Raw genomic sequence first — 5,753 nt, forward strand, 5'->3', positions numbered from 1 at the left:
ATAGTTTCTTTTGGCTTCCGGATCTGGTAGTTTTTAAGTCTGATAATGCTTTGAGACACTTAAAAGAATAGATTTGGGTGGGAAGACAACATACTTAATCAGATCTTTGCTGCTAGCTGTCTCTCCTTGTCTGATAGAGAACTGTTAATGGAAGGCCTTTTTAAAAGCTTTAGGGCCCATAATTTATCTCCTGGCAATACTGATTCTTCAGAATAGACTTAAAAGTGCTTCACTTTGGAGCATAGAAAAGTTATCTTCCTTTTTTTTTTCTCTTTTTTTTCTTTTACTTTTCTCTTTTCTTTTCTTTTCTTTTCTCTTCCTTTCCTTTCCTTTCTTTTTTTCTTTTCTTTTCTTCTTCTACTTTTTTTTTTTTTTTTAATCCTAAAAGGCTCCAAATTTAATGCATTTAGATTGTAGGCTGCAGAGAGAGAACACCTTAACATCTCTGCCTGCAGATAAGCTGGATCAAGTTTAAGTTCATCAATCCTGGAACTTTGTTGAAAACAGTAAAAAGCAGCCAGCACAGACAACATTCTAATTTTCCCACACTTTCCCTTAAGGCCATTTAGTCTGCTTTCCAGACAGCATTTTGTTTGCTTTCCAAAGAAAGGCAGGCAGCAGTTTGACCAAATGTTTTAGCATTGAATTGTAAGTTTTGCCAGGTTCCCAGCCTATAATATCAGTGGTGTTAGAGTAACCAGATTGCACCCTAAATGGAGATACTCATGCTAAACCTCATGTCCCTGAACCAAACTTAATGAAGGTTCTAGGCTTGATTCTTCCAAATAAGGAAGACATAGATCAACAAATCAGTGCTTGTCTGTTCAGCCCAAGTTACCCAACCCAGCTCTAGAACTTCCCGTTTACACAAGAAAATAAAGTAAATAATGCTGTTTTAACCAATCAGCAAATGCCCAGGAGAACTTTCTTTTTCCTGTTTTTCTTTTGCCTCTAAAGTCCCTTGCCACGTACAATTCTTCAGAGGTCTTTTTTGCTGCTAGATTGGATGCTGCTCAATTCATGAACTGCTACATGAAGCCAATAAGATTTTTTAAATTTACTCAGTCGAATTTTACTCTTTAATAGAGACACATTTCAGATTCCAATATTTTAATTTTCATGCCCATTTAACAAATTCTATATAAATTAGGATTGTGATAGTCTGACAGTAAGAGACCCAGAAAGTAGTTACTTAAGCATCACATGAATTATTTCTCTCTTAGATATTCTAAGTAGTCCAGGTCTGGTGGGTAAGAACCCATTGCCATCAGGAAGCCTGGTCTCTTTCTCTATTGTGCACCATTCCACTGAATGATACGTATCCTTAAGTTCACTTGAGGGCTAAAGAGTCTGCTGTAGTTCTGATTATCATGTCTATATGACAAACCACAAGAGGGAAACTATTGAATGGAGCAGAGAAACTGGGAAGCACCCCCCTCATACACATATTTTTTGTTGTTGTTCCTCTGATTTGAATCATCTTGTTTAATAACTTAACTAATAATTCCATCAATACTTTTTACCATCATTGAGAATATAGTCTTTTGGTTGACTAAGCTCCAAGAGATTTAGGAATTTTGTCTTTTATTCTTGGTAGCAATATGCCCAATTGAAAATTGATTTTTTCCTACTAGGGAAGAAGAAAAGAACAGTGGTTGTGGTAGGCAACTCATAGAGAAAAATGAGAGATATATTTATTATGAATTCTCTACTACAAAGATACTGCTCTTTTCTTCCCTGACAAACCAATAGGAAATTATTGTTGATACTCTTTCTAGGAGATCAATGTACTATTCTGTGACTTATCCAAATCAGGATACTTTAACATTGAAAGAGGACAGTATTTATATGCCGGAATAATGGATATAAACTGGGATCCTTCGGGGTAGATAAAAATACATGAGCACTGATATCCTAGTTATGAGCAACCTCAGTACCTCCTGTTACTTACCTTCTCAGTAGCCTATGACTAGGGCTAGAATTACTCTAGCAGTCATAATAATCATCATCAATGTTAGTAGATCAAAGCATGTTCACAGATATCTTGCTTCCTGTTTTCAACAAACTGTTGAAAAAATGAAAAACAAATCCAATAAACAATTTTAGAAAGAAGCTTACTTAATCCAAGAGTTGAACAAATTGCTTAAATACATACTAGTAAAGGGTAAAGCTATCATTTGAATCTAGGTATATCTGGTGACAAGTTTTCCTCTTGATTCACCACATCACATTGTTAAGAACATTTCCTCCTTGGAGAAAGAGGCATCTTTATGAGTTAGTACCATACACACTCATGAGAATATATATGTGCAGGTGTAGTTTGAAATACCTTCAGTCAGTACTAGAGTGGTAATTCAGTAATCATGATGCTTTTCTGGATTATAGTTAACCAAGTGATGTAGTATTTATTTGGGTTTGTCCAGAGTTGGTAAGTTTGTGGACTATTTGCTGTAACACTTTTTCTTCTCTGTTATGACAGACATAGCTACTCGATCTTGACATTTTCTTCCATTTGCCTTAGCCTCATAATCCTTCTCGACACAACATTTCCAATGGTCACTTCAAGAATGGACATAAAGGAAGTGACAGTAAAATTGTGGAAGGCAGCTACTAGTTTTCCTCCTCCTATGGAAACATTGAAAAAGACAAACAGAAACTGTCAGAAGCAAATTTGTCAGAACTCTGGGAAATAGTCAAAACCTTTATAGTAGCTAAGCAAATGCTGAGTCAAGAAAAAGGTAAATTTAAAGAGTTAGGAATGGTTTTTGTTGTTTTTACTTGCCTTTGTCCCACCCTTCACCACAGCTGTGGAGATCTTTGCATTTCTGGGGAGAACCCACTAATTTCAGAGAGAACAAAGCAGAACTATTTGCAAATTATTCTGTATATCTGTTCTAACCTGTCCAAGGTCTGCCCAAAGGACAATGGAAAGTACTTATCTTATCTCTCTGTCACCATGCTGGGAACTCTAGTGGTGGGCATTGCTCAAAAACACTATAAGCCAAATTAACAATGTTCATATGCATGAAGAAAAGGATTTCAGTAAAAACAGAGCACCTGAGGCTCTGGAGCATAAACTGAGGAGTTTCTTTGGGAAATGAGAATACTTAGAAGCAGCATCTACATTGGGGAATTTAGAAAGCCATGCACATGCCATGGCCAAAACACATGCTCAGAGAATACTGGAGAATACTCCAAGTTTTCACTTTGAGCTGATCTATAGGTTCTGTGCAAGCCACTAAGTATGGAATGAGTGACCCAGACCAAAGCCAATATGAAAGGACTGGCTCCTTTTTAATTGCTAGCTCCTAATATTCAAGGATATCTGTGTCAAAACACTAGCTGAATACAAGCTGGGAAACAGAGATTTTGCTGGCTATTCATGGCAAGGAATGTAGAGTTTATGGGAATAATTTGATGTCACTGGACAGGGAGACTACTATTGTCCTCAACACCTGAAAAGTCAGCTGAACCTGGGGAAGGCAGAAAATCTGATTTCCAGAGTTACCATATTCTAAGTTAAGTGCCCACTTTTCAGTCAACATAAATCAAGGCATAGAAAGAAACAGGAAATGTGTAAAGGGCAAAGTAAATTGACAGAAAATAAAGAAGGTCAGACTTACTAAGTGAAAACTTTAAAACAACTCAAATAGCTAAATAGCTCAAGGAATAGCCCAAATAACTAAAGGAATTCATGGATAAAGAACTACAAGAAATCAGGGAAATGATGTGTGAATAAAATTAGAATATCAATGAAGATATTGAAATTTTAAACATGAAACAAACAAATTCTGGGGCTAAAAAGTACAGTAATTGAAATGAAGAATTCACTAGAGGCATTCGATAACAAATTTGAGCAGGTAGAAGAGTTAACAAATTTATAGATAGAACAGTTGAAATTATTGAGTCAGACACAGAAAGAAAGAGTGATGAACAAAAGGGAATAGAACCTGAGAGACATGTGGGATACCATCGAATGAATCAACGTATACGTTGCAGGAGTACCGAAAGGAAATAAAGCAAAAAAGAATATTTGAAGAAATAATGGTCAAACAGTACCCCTAAATTGATGAAAGACATGAATCTACATATCCATTCAATAAACTATAAGCAGAACAAACTTAGGCACTCCTCAGGGGGTGGGGGGGGAATTAAAACTGTGTATGCCTACACTTAAAGAAATTAAATCAATAACCTAATTTTATTTTTTAGGAAAGGAGAAAAAAAAGAGTGAACTAAATTTAAAGCTAGCAGAAGAAAGAAAATTTTTAAAAAATGTTAGAGAGGAGAGAGCTAAAACAGAAACAAGAAAAAAACAAAAATAGAATCAATGAAACCAAAAGTACAAAGATTGTAAGAGAGCACAGTGAACCAATATATTGGATAAGTAGATAAAATGTACAAATTCCTAAAAAATACAAAACTTACCGAAACTGAATGAAGATGAAAGGAAAATACTGAATCATCAGAAGTAGACCCACATGGATATGTTCGATAGATTTTTTTTTTTTTTTTTAGCTAGACTCTGCACCCAATATGGGGCTTGAACTCCCAACCTGAGATTAAGGGTCACATACTTTATGCTGAGCCAGCCAGGTGCCCCTGTTTGACTGATGTTTAACTAAAGTGTCAAGTTAATTCAAAGGGGATAGTATAACACTTTAATCCCATGGTGCTGGAAAAACTGAATATTAACTTGAAAATTCAGCTCTTAATTCACAGCACCCACAAGAAATTAATTAAGAATTGATTATAGAACTAAATAGGAGTCTCAACACCCAAAGAACAAATAATGCAATCAAGAAATGGGCAGAAGACATGAACAGACATTTCTGCAAAGAAGACATCCAGATGGCCAACAGACACATGAAAAAGTGCTCCACATCACTCGGCATCAGGGAAATACAAATCAAAACCACAATGAGATATCACCTCACACCAGTCAGAATGGCTAAAATTAACAAGTCAGGAAATGACAGATGCTGGCGGGGATGTGGAGAAAGGGGAACCCTCCTACACTGTTTGTGGGAATGCAAGCTGGTGCAACCACTCTGGAAAACAGCATGGAGGTTCCTCAAAATGTTGGAAATAGAACTACCCTACGATCCAGCAATTGCACTGCTGGGTATTTACCCTAAAGATACAAACGTAGTGATCCAAAGTGGCACGTGCACCCGAATGTTTATAGCAGCAATGTCTACAATAGCCAAACTATGGAAAGAACCTAGATGTCCATCAACAGATGAATGGATAAAGAAGAGGTGGTATATATAGACAATGGAATACTATGCAGCCATCAAAAGAAATGAAATCTTGCCATTTGCAACGACGTGGATGGAACTAGAGGGTATCATGCTTAGCGAAATAAATCAATCGGAGAAAGACAACTTCCCTGATATGAGGGAGAGGAGATGCAACATGGGGGGTTAAGGGGGTAGGAGAAGAGTAAATGAAACAAGATGGGATTGGGAGGGGACAAACCATAAGTGACTCTTAATCTCACAAAACAAACTGAGGGCTGATGGGGGGAGGGGGGTTGGGAGGAGGGGGGTGGGGTTATGGACATTGGGGAGGGTATGTGCTATGGTGAGTGCTGTGAAGTGTGTAAACCTGGCGATTCACAGACCTTTAGCCCTGGGGATAAAAATATATGTTTATAAAAAATAATAATAATAAAAAAGAACTAAATAGGAGTTAAAACTAAAACAAAGGAATAAAAAGAACAACAACAACAACAACAACAACAAAAAACG

At 36.7% G+C, this 5,753-nt stretch overlaps 1 long non-coding RNA gene across 1 annotated transcript; it reads right to left on the reverse strand.

The window, feature by feature from the left end:
* Positions 1 to 1,973: 1,973 nt before the first annotated feature.
* LOC116857154 lies at positions 1,974 to 4,469 on the reverse strand. Its single transcript, XR_004380703.1, has 3 exons — positions 4,429 to 4,469; positions 2,330 to 2,625; positions 1,974 to 2,065 (listed from the first exon to the last, which is right to left on the reverse strand). It is a non-coding gene; the product is annotated as an uncharacterized LOC116857154 (long non-coding RNA).
* Between the last annotated feature and the right edge of the window lie 1,284 nt (positions 4,470 to 5,753).

This window comes from Lontra canadensis, unplaced genomic scaffold, assembly GCF_010015895.1.
Source record: "Lontra canadensis isolate GAN:19392208 unplaced genomic scaffold, GSC_riverotter_1.0 scaffold119, whole genome shotgun sequence".
Classification (NCBI taxonomy): domain Eukaryota; kingdom Metazoa; phylum Chordata; class Mammalia; order Carnivora; family Mustelidae; genus Lontra; species Lontra canadensis.